The 14606-nt window shown below is 42.4% G+C and overlaps 1 long non-coding RNA gene across 1 annotated transcript in view; it reads left to right on the top strand.

Moving 5' to 3' along the window:
• Positions 1-14606, top strand: part of LOC129395388 (uncharacterized) — a 317768-nt gene that overhangs the window by 230721 nt on the left and 72441 nt on the right. Inside the window, exon 3 of the long non-coding RNA XR_008622853.2 lies at positions 7329-7408. This is a non-coding gene — a long non-coding RNA (uncharacterized LOC129395388). The remainder of the gene's footprint in view (positions 1-7328; positions 7409-14606) is intronic.

Here is a 14606-nt window from a genome sequence, read left to right as displayed (position 1 = left end):
CATTCTCCCTAATAAACTCCCTGCTACATATATACATATATACCTTATTGGTCCTGTCTTTGTCCCTCTGGAGAACCCTGACTACTGCATTTCTCTAGGGTGCAGCTCACCCTCAGCTTTGGGATATGGCCCTCTGGAATCCTTCAAATTTTGAGACTGGGGCAGCTCCAGCTTCCCTTTTAAATATTGGAAGTAAATACTTATATGATTCTTTTAGCTCCACATATTTTATTGCTTCTTTCCAGAAGGACATGTGCTTGCTTGAGATGCGGTAGATGTGGCCTGGGTGATCTGGAGGTGTAGAGGTTGTGGGTGGATGAGCATAAGAACATACTTGTCCCTGTTACTCTGTGATCCTGTGCCCTAGGGCTGTACTTTTTCCTTCTGCTTAGCTTTTTGGGCAGTGCTGATTAGAATGCAGGATGAATTTACATAGTGGGCTGCTCTGACTGGAATGGTTTAATACAGAAATGAGTGGGGAGTGTGGATGTGGGGGTGGAAAGAGACATGAATCTAATTTTCCAGATGAATCTGCATCCTTTATGCAATAGAGCTCTGCTTGCGTCTGAATAGTTGTCTTGACAACGCCACAATGAGTGTAAATCGATTTAAGAAAAAGACTGCTATGACAGTGGGGTCAACTTAGGAGCAGAGAAGGAACACACACAGTGTTTTAATAGCTGGAGAGTGCAGAAACTAAGGGACTGTGGCTCCAGGAAACACACACTCAATTGCAACCTCATGCTTTCCACCCAGAGCCTCAGTGTCATGTGTGTTATTCCACTGACCTTCCCACTCACCTTCAGTGTCATATTTCACAATGAAAATGCCTTTCACCTGCTTGGCTGGTTCCACTCATTTCTCATCATTCCCAGATCCTCTGGGGAAAAGAAGCCAGGGATTTTGAAGAAGACTTCTATGTGAATTCATGTGGGTGAAGGATTACCCAGGTGCCGAGGCAAGAGACTGAAGGCACAAACTGTTTCAGTATAATAAAGAAAATAGTTAGAATAAGAATAGTTATAATACAAATTAGATATAGAGATGACCATGGACATTATCAATCATTAGTATAGACATTATTAATCCTTAGCTTTTAATATTATTCTTTGTCGTATTACTAATATAATCAAGGCATAACCGGTGGGTATAGGGTCAGGTGCTGAAGGGACATTGTGAGAAGTGACCAAGAAGGCAAGAGGTGAGCCCTCTGTCATGCCCGCATAAGGGCCTCTTGAGGGCTTCTTGGTCAAGCTGTAATGCCAGTGTCTAGGAAGGCACCAGTTACTTAGCAGACCGCGAAAGGGAGTCTCCCTTTCCTTGGAGGAGTCAGGGAATGCTATGCTCCACAAGCTTCTTGTGGCAGGCTGGATATTATCCAGGCCTGCCCGCAGTCGTCTGGAGGCCTTAAACCCCTCCCTGTGGTGCTGTGCTTCAGTGGTTACACTCCTTGTCCACTTTCATGTTCCTCCCATACTCCTGGTTCCTCTTTGAAGTTCTTAGAAGATAGCGGTAGAAGAAATAGTGAAAGTCTTAAACTCTTTGATCTTTCTGATAAGTGCATAGAAGAAAACGCTGACGTATGCTGCCTTCCCTCTCTGCTTTGGCTACCTAAAAGGGAAGGGCCCCCTGTCCCATGATCATGTGACTTGCTTGACCTTATCAATCACTTGGACGACTCACCCTCCTTACCCTGCCCTCTTGTCTTGTATGCAATAAATATCAGCGTGCCCAGCCATTTGGGGCCACTACCGGTCTCCATGTCTTGGTGGTAGTGGTCCCCCAGGCCCAGCTGTTTTCTCTTTATCTCTTTTGTCTCGTTTCTTTATTTCTTATGATCTCTCATCTCCGCACATGGGGAGAACACCTGCTAAGCCCCATAGGGCTGGACCCTACAAATTCAAAATCCCAGTGGCCTCACATTCCCATGGAATACAGCTGAGGGTCAAAGTCAGGTGGAGAGGAGCCTCATGACCCCCTCATGGCCCTTTGCTCTTTCCTCTGGGGTGCAGCAAACAATATGTTTAGAACAGCAGAGGCTGCTGAGCCTAAGACTGAGAGGACGGCCAAAGGCTGGGAGACTGCTAAGCCTGTGTTCATGGCCAGAGACCAGGGAAGAGACAAAACTGAAAGATAGGATGCTAGGCCCTGACATTCATGCCATGGTCATTATCTGCCATAATATAAGCACTTGCTGAAAAATATTCAGATGGCAAAATGGGTGTAGAATGATGTATATCTCCTCATATTCTTCTGACCCTACACACCCCTGCAAGAGCTGTGACTGCTATGCACACTCCAGCCTATGCTCCCTGTAGAGATAGATATTTAGATGAGGAAGTATAGACACACGAGAACATATTTTGCTTTTCATTTTCCTTGTATAAGTTTATGTTCTACCCTACACGTAAGGACGGTCCTGTAGCAGGCTCCTTCCATATCAGGAACATTGACAGTATCTCTGCAAAGTCTCACCCAAACAGAGGCCTCTGCTCTGTGTGGCCCCTGCTCAGTGGTGGCCAGGCATAGCCCTGGCTGCTCTGCTCATCCCTGCACAGAACTGAACTTCAAGGGACACTCCCCCCTGTCAACCCTAGGGAGCTCCTGATAGAATATAGACTACCCTTTCCTTCACAAAGTATATTCAAGTCAGTCACTTCACTGGTCACTGAAAAGGATGTGGAGGACTCCTGCCATCCCTCACATGCCTGATTTACAACGATCTCTTATGGGAAAGGAGGAATCCCTTTGACCTGGAAGACTGGATTCTAGGAAACACTAACCTGTAGCCCAGAAAAACCTGCAGACCAGTAGGCTTGTTCTTCTCTCCCTCTAGCTGGGCCTGAGAGTGGCCAGGAGAGGAAGTTTACCAGCCTGTTAACCAGGCACATGATGCCTGGGAGCTAGTCCTCCTGACATCGCCCATGATGTCTGAACTACGGGGTTCAGAATGCTTCCAGGTTGGTGAATACACCTATGAGCCAGGAGGGTGGCACACCCCAACTCTATGGGGACAGAAGCTCCTTCAGTCAGGATCCTTCCAGACCTCACCCTATGTATCCCTTCAAGGGCCGTTCATCTATATCCTTCATTATATAATAAGTTGGTAAATGTAACAAGTTTTTCCTGAGTTCTTTCCTGAGTTCTGTGAGTTCTCCTAGCAAATTATCAAAGCCAAGAGTCATAGGAACCCTGAATGAGAGCCAGTTAGAAGTACAGGTGAAAACCTGGGGCTTAAGATTGGCATCTGGGGTGGGAGGCAGTCTTGTGGGACTGCACCCTTAAAGTGCGGGATCTATGCTAACTCCAGTTAGTGATAGAATTGAACTGAATTGTAGGACATCCAGCCGGTGTCTGCAGATAATAGGAAAACTTGTTAATGTGGGAAAAATCCCCTCATTTGGTGACCAGAACTGTCCTGTATTGAGTGTGTGTAGTATAAGGCTGGTTTTGACCATCTTTGACCAGGCTTGACCAGTCTGACCTGGCCATGACCAGCAGTGACCAGCCTTGACTGGCCGTTTCTGGCATGAGCCTGTTGCCTTCTGCCTGACTGAGTGCCAAGGACTCGGGGGCTGTGCAGCGCTGGGGTGTAGATGGAGGGGAGCAGAGTAGGAGAGAGAAAAGCCCTATGGGAATACTCGAGGAGCGGGTGTCCCCCGGAGATCTCACTGGTGGGTTTATACCAGAAGGGCCTTGGGAATCATTTTCTCTTGCAGATGGGGAAATAGGTCCTGGGAGTGTGTACGCAACTGTCAGAGCAGGTGACAGAGGAGAGGGGGTAGGAATGCCTGCCTGTCAGCCAAAAAGTCAGTCTCAAGGCACTGTTTTGTGCTTTGTTGTCCAGCTATGAAAGCCATCTCTCAAGACCTTGGGCTTGGTCCCCAAGAGTTAGTGTGGTAGCCAGGGCTCAGGAAGGCTACAACTTGGCACCGTGTCCTTTGAGGAACAAATCCTATGCACAGTGAAATAAATATAACAGATGAGTATTTTGGAGGCAAATTCACTTGATATGAATTTTACCACTTTTACCATTTTTTTTCTACTTTAAGTTCTGGGATATATGTGCAGAACATGCAGGTTTGTTACATAGGTATACATGTGCCATGGTGGTTTGCTGCACCTATCAACCCATCTTCTAGGTTTTAAGCCCCACATGCATTAGGTATTTGTCCTAATGCTCTCCCTCCCCTTGCCCCCCACCCCTGGCAGGCTCCGGTGTGTGTTGTTTCCCTCCCTGTGTTCATGTGTTCTCATTGTTCAGCTTCCACTTATGAGTGAAAACATGCACTGTTTGATTTTCTGTTCCTGTGTTAGTTTGCTGAGAATGATGGCTTCTATTTTTAAGTATACAATTTGGTGAAATTTAACACCTTGACAGTGTTGTACAGCCACCTATCTAGTTCCAGAGCTTTTTTATCACCTCCAAAGGGAACTCAGTACCCATTAGGATGTCCCTTCCCATTTCCCCCTCTTCAGTCCCTGGAAGCTACTAATCTACTTCCTGAACTCTATGGATTTGCCCTTCTGGACATTCCATATAAATGGGGTTATACAGTATGTGCCTTTCGTGTCTTGTTCCTTTTACTTTAGATGTTTTCAAGGTTCATCCATGTTATAACATACATCAGTACTTCATTCCTGTGTTCCTTCTGATTGAATACACTTAATATTTACCATTTAAACCATCTTAATTATACAGTTCTATGGCATTAACCACATTTACAGTGGTTGTGTAACCATCACCACCATCCATCTCCAGAACTTTTTTCATCATCCCCAACAGGAACTCTGTATTCACTAAACACTACTTCCTATTCCTCTCTCCTCCAGTCCCTGGAAACTACCTCTCTACTTGAGGTTCCAGTGAATTGATTACTCCAGGTAGCTCAGATAAGTGGAAGAGTACAGCATTCGTCCTTCTGTGCCTAGGTTATTTCTCTTTGCATAATGACTCACGTTTCATCCATGTTGCAGTATGTATCAGAATTCCTTTTGTTTTTAAGGCAGAATAATATTATATACCACATTTTGTTTATCTACTTGTCCATTGGTGGACACTCGTGTTGCCTCCAATTTTTGGCTATTGTGAATACTGCTGCTGTGCATATGGGTGCTTTTAGTTCTTTTGAGTCTATACCCATATATACCCATCCCTGCTTTTAGTTCTTTGGAGTGTATGCCCATATAACTGACAGGTTTGCATAATTCATCTCACTGAATCCTGGACAACCTGGGAAAGTTTTCTTCTATGCTGGTGTTAAAGACAAAGAATGTAATGCTAAGAGAGACCATGACCCAAGTCTGTGACCCAGGATCATAGGGTGACTGCAGGAGTTAGCTGGGTTCCAAACTAAAATATTGCTGAGTTTTTGTGTTTGTCCATTTTGTGTTGCTGTAAAAGAATACCTGGGGCTGGGTAATTTATCAAGGAAAAAGGTTCATTTAGCTCATGGTTTTGCAGATTACACAAAAAGCATGGCGCCAGCATCTCTGTCTGGTGAGGCCTACGGAAGCTTTTACTCATTGTGGAAGGCAAGGGGAGCCAGCGTGTCACATGAGGAGAAAGACAGCAAGAGAGTAGGGGACGATCTCAGACTCTTTTTAACAACTAGATCTCTTGTGAACTCATTACCACGCAGAGGGCACCAACCCATTCAGGAGGGATCCGCCCCCATGACCCAAACCCTCCTGCCAGGGGCCACCTCCAACATTGGGGATCACATTTCAACATGAGATTTGGTGGGGGCAAATAGCCAAACCATATTAGTTCTCATAATTTTCATAGTATATTATTAGGCCCTCTTGATTTCAAGTTCCAATGTGTGGTCAGCATTTCAATTGATATTTACATATATTTAGATATTAATTAGCATATTTAATACATAAAGTTTTATTTACCAAGTGTTCCATATTTTATCTTTTATGATATTCACAAAGTTTCATGTTGTACTGATATTCCTGTTTTCTGTAGTTCCACTCCTACCTGAGGAACAGCCATTTTAACAATGCTACTTTGGAGGTTTTCTCGGATGAGAAAAGAAAATATCTGGCCTGATATTGCAGGGGTGAAGGGAAGAGTCAGACTCTCAGTTAATCAGGGGTGAAGGGAAGAGTCAGACTCTCAGTTGATCTTGCCTAGATCTGGCCAATGTTTGTGGTAAAACATTTTTATTTCCTTCAATATGATATTATGAACTATGAGAACTTTCTTGCTGGACTAGTCTCTGATGAAGGTGAGACAGTTTGTTCCACAGTCTCCATGGCATCTGAACCCTAACCCATCATTTAATTTAGTTTAGGAAAACTCTAAGTGTGTGATTACCAAAAAGCATTGAGAAACCTAAGTAAACATATCATAAAACATTCTTGTGGAAAGTTCATTTATAAACCTTTATCTCATTTACATCTGTTTTATTCATTTAATTTTAACAATTATGTTTAGGCAATTTTAGGAGACATTAGAAAAACCTAGTCATCATCACAAGTTAAATTTTTTATTAACTGTTTTTTATATTACTGTACATTAGGCAAGTATCATAAAAGCAAGAACCTTGCCATTAAGTACATGTATATTTTTTTGTTAGCCCAGAAGACAGTTATTTTTATTAAACCAACAATAACAACATAGTTTTATTTACCAAAAGATTTATTCAAGTCACATAAATTTGAAAAAATATTTGGTCTTATTTAATTAATTTATGAGTACTCATTCAAGTTAATGTGGTACCACGTGTAAATAATATGCAAATATACATATGACCATATACATATATGTAGACACAACATATAACATTCACATGTACACATGTATGTACCTAATAGCCAAAGAGATCAAGGAGTTTAGTGCAAAAGAGAGTAGTAGAGCTTCAGACTTGAATCTGTCCACTTAAAACTCTTGGAGTTCCATGAGGAAAATCAAAGCTTCCTCCCCTAAAGAGAAACTCATGTTGCCTTTTCTGTTTTAATTAAAGGATCCCAGGCAGTTAGAATTGTTTTTAGGTCCTCTCCTGTGGCATTGAAAGTTGCAAGGGGAAGGAGGGACACACGGAATAGAAGGAGAAGCAGACAGAGGGAGCAAATATGGTTAGCAGAGGTTTAAAAAGACAGGAATTCAGTTGACTGAGAAGGTTTTACAGAGCGAATAGAAGCCTTAAACAATATATATATATATATATATATATATATGTATACATACATAACCTAAATATCAGTTTGAATTAAGTCAGCTTTTGACTATAGAGCTCTTAAAAAAAAACTTTTAAAATCTCTTGTTAAAAGATTTTAGCTGGGATAAACAGCTGACATTTCTGTTTTTTTTTTTCTAGAGATACCTTCCCAAGTGAAAGCAATAAGCCTTAACCAAAGCTGTGACTTAACCAAGGATTCACAAGGCATCTCCAAACATGTAAGTGGGTACCCGCAAAATTAAAAGTCACACAAATATAAAACGAACAGGGACTGGTTTCCTGAGGAGAAATCAAACCCAAGCGAAGGCTGTGAAAGTGTGGAATTGGAACTACTGTGCAACAAGGTTGAGCAGCGTTCATTATTAATCCTGCAGGGAATCCAAAGCAGGCAGTTTGAGCTCACAAAGATTTTAAATTTGTTTAGGTTAGATTTTTGCTCTTAATTGTGTCAAGATAATTTCTAGGGCTGGCCATGACACTATTGCATGTCTTTCTTTGAATTTGATCTTCCCATCAATTGTTTAGAATGAGAGATCTCAAAAGTCTTTTTATTTATTTATTTATTTATTTTATTATACTTTAAGTTCTAGGATACGTGTGCAGAACGTGCAGGTCCGTTACATAGGTATACATGTGCCATGGTGGTTTGCTGAACCCATCAACCCATCATCTTCAAAGCTATTTCTCGTAATGCTATCCCTCCCCTTGACCCCCACCCCCTGACTGGCCCTGTTTTGTGATGTTCCCCTCCCTGTGTCCATGTGTTCTTATTGTTCAACTCCCACTTATGAGTGAGAACATGCAGTGTTTGGTTTTCTGTTCCTGTGTTAGTTTGCTGAGAATGATGGTTTCCAGCTTCATCCATGTCCCTGCAAAGGGCATGAACTCATCCTTTTTTATGGCCGCATAGTATTCCATGGTGTATATGTGCCACATTTTCTTTATCCAGTCTATCATTGACGGGCATTTGGGTTGGTTCCAAGCCTTTGCTATTGTAAATAGTGTTGCAATAAACATACATGTGCATGGGTCTTTAAGGTAGAATGATTTATAATCCTTTGGGTATATACCCAGTAATGGGATTGCTGGGTCAAGAAAAAATTTCAGGAATCTAATTTAAAAGATTCACCTTCTGGTCATTGAATTTCCAATGCTGTACTCATTCCAATAGTGACTCAATCCAATAGCTTCTTCATGGAAAGCCCAGCATGTAATATTCCAGGTTTAAAAAAAGATGTTCCCTGGAGAGAAGCAAACCCAAAGACCCCCTCCCCAAAAAATTCTCCCTGGAATAGGTTTAATTTTATGAGTACTCATTCGAGTTAATGTGGTACCATGTGTAGGTAATATGCAAATATATGTATGACCATATACATATATGTAGACAACATATAATATTCACATGTACACATGTGTGTACTTAATAGCCAAAGAGATCAAGGAGATAGCAGAGGACTCTTGTTACCACAGATTGTCGAGGATGGTGTTTGCCTTTGGCAACCCAAAATTTGTAGGGGAGGGTGCCACTCACAGACCTTTTAATCTGTGACACTGCATAGGCCTGCCTGGGATTCGGCTTTCCCAGCACTAACTAGGCAACAAGGGTTAGGATGACAAAAGTCGTGTAGGAATGGAACTTTTTAAGACAAACTCTCCTGAGGGCTGAGAGCTTGACATATTCGAAGCAAAATGTCTTGGTTTTGCAGCCTTTTTGAGACTGGCCACCCAATGGGACTCGAAAATTATGCTGCCTGGATGGCACAGACCAAGAGAGTCCTTCCACTTGGTCACAAGTCAAGCTTTCAAGGACATCAAACAAGATGAGAGAGAACCTAAAATGATACTCCTCTTCATGACAGAAGGACACCCAAAGACAAAGGAAAAGACTATTTCTGGTAGAAAAGGGACCAAACACTATGAATATTCAAACCACAAAGTACCAAAAAGTATACCAGAGTCACTAGAACAAGACGAGTTAAACAAATCCTTTCCTCCCATTAATCAAGACTTTGGAGAAGAAAAAGAAACAAATAACAATATTTACCATCCACTTGACCAGATTCCACAGAAAGACAGAGACCTGGAGCCTGACTGGTAAGAAATCCTTACCCTTTTGACGGCTCATCAGGACCTGGATTCACTTGGCTGTGGGTCAGGAGAGCAGAGCCTGCTCACAGCCTCAAACTGTAGGAACCAAGGGAAAGTGTCCCCTTTGCCCTCGGAAGGTTCGCTAAAAAATCAACTCACAAATGACAGATTAATTGCAGCAAAGGCATAGAAACTTTACCGATGTGTACACAGGGAACATCACAGCATGATGACCCAACCACCCAATGACCTGAGGAAGCTTATATACCATCCTGAGATTACAGCAAAAACGTTGGCTTAGGGAATGGCCACAAGCAGGTGATAGTGGTAAAACAGGTTATAGTGGCAAGACAGGTTATGGGAGGGAGGGAAGAGGAGGCTGGCTAGCAAGGGTGGTCTTGTTAGGTAGAAGAACTCTCACAGGTAGGTAGCAGCCCTCAGAGTAAATAAATGGTAAATGTTGCTTTACAGTCATTAAGGCATCAGAATCTTAGTTCCTATCTCCTAGGTCCAGACAAGGGAAGGCTTGGCTGAGTTCATGCAAATTTTCTACACATGCAAGTTTCCCCCACAAAAGACAGCTTTGCAGGGCTACTTCTTCTTGCTGGCTGTCTTTATATAATCTCCAATTATATCAAAGAAATATATTTTGGGGGCTGGGCGCGGTGGCTCACACCTGTAATCCCAGCACTTTGGGAGGCCGAGGCAGGTGAATCATGAGGTCAGGAGATCGAGACCATACTGGCTAACACAGTGAAACCCCATCTCTACTAAAAATACAAAAAATTAGCCAAGCGTGGTGGCATGTGCCTGTAGTCCCAGCTACTCAGGAGGCTGAGGCAGGATAATTGCTTGAACCTGGGAGAAGGAGGTTGCAGTGAGCTGAGATCGCGCCACTGCACTCCAGCCTGGGTGACAGAGCAAGACTCTGTCTCAAAAAAAAAAAGAAATATATTTTGGGGCAAAATTTTTTTCCTTCCTTATGATATTCTGAATTATGGGAACTTTCCTGCTGAACTAATGTTTTTCAGTGAAGGTCCATGGGGCCAAGAATTTGCCATCCATCAGGGGGCGACAGAGGCAGTCATTTGGTTCATTGAGATGCATTGCAATTTTAGTGTTGGATGTGTACTTGCCCTAAGTCCCATAACAAAGCTTTGATATAATAATCACACCTTTTTACTGCATTTCAATATCCATAAATATTAATAAGTCATCTGAACAATTATCTGTTTCCTGTACTAATTGTTAATTGTATAAACAAAGTTGTTTTAAATATTTATATAGATTGTCAGGATGTGGACTGTGACATTTTATCAGTTAACTGTATTGACTGATCATGTACACATCAGTGTCTAAACCTAAAATATCTTGCAACGGGTCTATATATATATACACGTAAACATACACACACACACTCACATATATACACAGACACGGGTAAGAATACAACAAGGTAATATACTCTCCATTCAATTCTTATGAAATTTTAATGATCAATTTTCTTTCAATTTGGCTTTCACTCAGCATTTCTCTACTAATTATCCCAAATATGGACTCGGTATTCAGCTACTATTTTCTTGCTTTATAAATTGAGGGTTATTCTCACAGATGATTTGCCAAGTAACTTTTTTTTTTGTCTTTTGAATAATGACATTATGAAATTTTCATAATATGAAATTTCATGATCCTTTAAGGATTTAGCTGCACAAAGTCTTAGAAAATGTGGTAAGAGTGGGCTTTGGGTGAATGGGTTGAAAGAATGTGTATGCAATCCCCCAGATACCCTAGAGTCTGCTGTGTCCCCAAGAGAGCAGACTAGATGGCAGGCAACTGGGGTGGACTGGAAGGGAGAGGGCAGCAGGCAGGAGCACTCAGTGTCAGGGGGCTATGGTCAGCACTGTGGTCCTTGTTCTAAGGCCAGTGGGAAACCATTGGCAAAGTTAAGTCAGGAGAGTGACATGACAAAATTTGTGTTTGTAAAGGAGTATTTAATCACTATCGGGTTGAAATCACCAGAGGTGGGTGGGTGGGTCTGTGCTGCTCCTGGTGGGCTACACTGAGGAGAAGCACAGCATCAGCCCGGGGTGTTCCTGTGGTGAATGATGGGTCTGCATCTGCTCAGGAGAAGACGGTGGGAAGCTCCAGCTTGGGGTCACCTCTGCTCTTTAGATCTGCCAAGGTTGTGAAATGAAGGGATGATCTGAAGAACAGTTTCAGAAAAAGAAAACTGGATCTGAATAGAAAGAGACATTTGTCTCAGTCCAGGCAGTGAGTGAAGTGGGTCTGAAGATTGGATTATGTAACTGAGATAGGCCCCAAGAAGATTTTCATCTTACTGGTGAAAGGGCCTTCAAGACAGTGGGAAAAATTCCCGCTAAATTGATTAAATCCATTCCAATAGCCGGAAGGCTATTCTGTGATGCGTTCAGAAAGAAAACCTGTTTGTGACTATTTTGACTGATTTTTAAAAACTTGCCAACAGAACTGTGGTGTCAAAGATCTAACTGATGATACAGTAAATTTTTAAAATTCACTTTTCCTTTCAGGTCTCAATGAAGCCCTTAGTACTTTAGCTAAACAATATAATCCCTACTAAGCTTCAAGAGACCCCAGGAAATAGCTTCCCTGGCTGAATGCCTCTCAAAAACCATGCAAAAAGAAAAAGAGGCTAAAGCAGAAATGAGGAAAAGACTACTAAACTTGTGGCCTTACATATTCAACAACTCAAAGCCTCAAATCAGCAAGCCCCACAAAATAGACAGAAAGCAGTAGCCTTGTCTACTTTAAAGGGCATGATTTGCTTTTCCTGTAAGGGTCCTGAATATATAAAATGAGATTGGGAAAAATACAAACAATGGCTTCAGAAATACCCAAGTAAGGCAAGGAAACCCTCCTACTCGCGAGAAATTGTAAGAAGTTTTTGTTGGGTAAAACTGAGGACTCTCTGGGGGAAATTAGGGGGATTTTTTCCTTTCCTAACTAAGTAGGAGAAGGTGGTCTTAAAATCAACAGCAAATTGATCCAAGCTCTAGTCAACACTGGAGCTCTGCTCTTGGTGCTTACCCTCAACTCCTTTTCAAACCCCCCTCAGAGTAATCAAACAATTGAAATAGTGAGGGTCACTAACCAAACTATGACCGCCTTTAAGTCTGAGTCAGTTTCTTATCAATTAGGGCCCCTTGCCGGCCAACACAGTTTGCTGTTGTCCTCTCTGCCCCAATCCACCTGATAGTGAGAGATGTTCTCAAAGACACCAAGCCCACATTTCTTTCACCCAGAGGGGAGATATCGTCTTAGAAGTCTCCCCAGCCAAGGTTTCAGCCTCCAGTGTCACTCATATCTTCTCCTTGCTAGTTTCTAGCTATGCAGTTGTCACTGAACACCCAATTCTAAAACAACTGCCTGAAACCCTTTAGGTGAAAGTGGATGCAGTTGTTGGCCTGTTCCATTCAGCATCACTTATTTCTATACAGATAGACACTAACAGTCCTCTTCCAAATTTAAAACAATATCCCCTCAATTCTGAAACTTAGGCTGATATAGAATCTATAGTCAGCGGTTTCATTTTCCACGGACTCATAGTCCTCTACACCACTCCTTGTAACACATCCGTTCTGCCAGTCTGTAAGCCTAATATGAAGGGACGGAGATGCATCCAGGATCTTAGAGCTATCCACAACATTGTCTGTCCCTGATACCCTGTTGTACTTAATCCACAACCACTCTTACCCACGATTCTTCCTGACACTCACTGTTTCTCCACTATTGATCTCTGCGGCACCTTCTTCAGTCCTCCTGTCGGCCCCAAAAGTCAGTTTCTTTTTGCCTTTGCTTGGAAAGGCTAACAATTTACATGGATGGTGCTTTCCCAAGGATACACCAAAAGCCCTTCCCACCTTTCCCAGATTCTGCAGGCTGACCTAAAAGAAATAACCTTCCCAGATAACTTGACTCCATTACAATATATTGATGACTTGCTTTCATGCTCCCTCTCTCAAAAGGCTTGCCACACTGACACTCGCCTCTTACTTCACCAGCTAGCCCTTAAGGCACACAAGGCTCTAAGACAAATGACATTTTTGCTGGGACTCCATCAAGCTCCTTGGGCATCAAGAGTAAACACTGACTTCACCTGCTTTCAAGGCATATATTCTTTTCCCTTGCCCAATACTAAAAGGTAACTTAGGGGTTTCTGGGGACTTGTGGTCTGCCATAGAGCTTGGATCCCTAATTTCTCCTTGATGACACAACCTTGATATACTCTGCCTGAGGCTTCTTCTCAGAAGTTTTTTGTACCTTCCAAAAAACTTTTCTCCAGACTCTCAAGGTCTCAAAAGATGTCCACAGATGGCAAAAAAAAAAAAGAAAAAATGGGCAAAACAGGGTTATACCTACAAATCATAATCTCAGTTATGGAAGAGGCTTAACATTCATCCTGTCCTTCCAGAAAATTTACAAAGGGCCACTCATACCTTTAAACATAACCTCACCCATTGGAGCCTTTACAAAATAATCCAGTGGGGAAAACAGTACAATTGGGGTCTTCTCCCAGTGGTTGCTTCTCAAATCTATAAATGTTGCAAAATCTGTTCTTTGTATAATGCTGGGAAGCTCCCAAAGGCTGCCCCCAAAGAATTCCCCTTGCCAAATGGCCCTTTTGCAAGCTGGCAACTTGATTTTATCCAAGTACCCCTCCTCACTTGGGTGCAAGTATGTACTTGAGATGATAGGTATGTATTCCCATTGGGTAGAGGCCTTTGCTTACAAACAAATCATAGCCGTATTAGCCAAAATTCTTTTTGAAAGAATTATCCCCACTTGGGAAGTTCCTACTGAACTCCACAGTGATTGAGGAACATAGTTTACTAGCCAAGCATTAGAATGAGTTTGTGATGTCTGGCCTATTCTGTAACACTTCCATCCACCTACCGCCCACAGTCTTCTGGGCTTGTAGAATGAATCAATGGAATAATAAAGAGCCCATTGCCTGAGATTACAAACACTCTTAATCTGTCGTGGCCTAGGGCTTTCCGTCTAGCTCTACTGATCCTGCTGTCTACCCCCTCTGGAAAACACCACCTCTCCCATTTTGAGATTGTCGCAGGCCATCCCATGCATTTAACTGAGGGAATGTTTGACCCTACTCAGTTACAAGGAGACCTCCTGACCTACTGCCAAGGACTCATTCAGGCTCTAACAACTCGCCATAAACTGGTTGTGGAATCCTTCTATGGTCGTCCATCAAAAGATGAACTCTGATATCATGAACTCTAGCTAGGAGACTTCATTTACTAGAATAGACGCCAGCTAAAAAACTTCCTCAAG

Source organism: Pan paniscus, chromosome X, assembly GCF_029289425.2.
Source record: "Pan paniscus chromosome X, NHGRI_mPanPan1-v2.0_pri, whole genome shotgun sequence".
NCBI classification, from domain to species: domain Eukaryota; kingdom Metazoa; phylum Chordata; class Mammalia; order Primates; family Hominidae; genus Pan; species Pan paniscus.
This window is presented reverse-complemented; position numbering and strand designations above follow the sequence as displayed.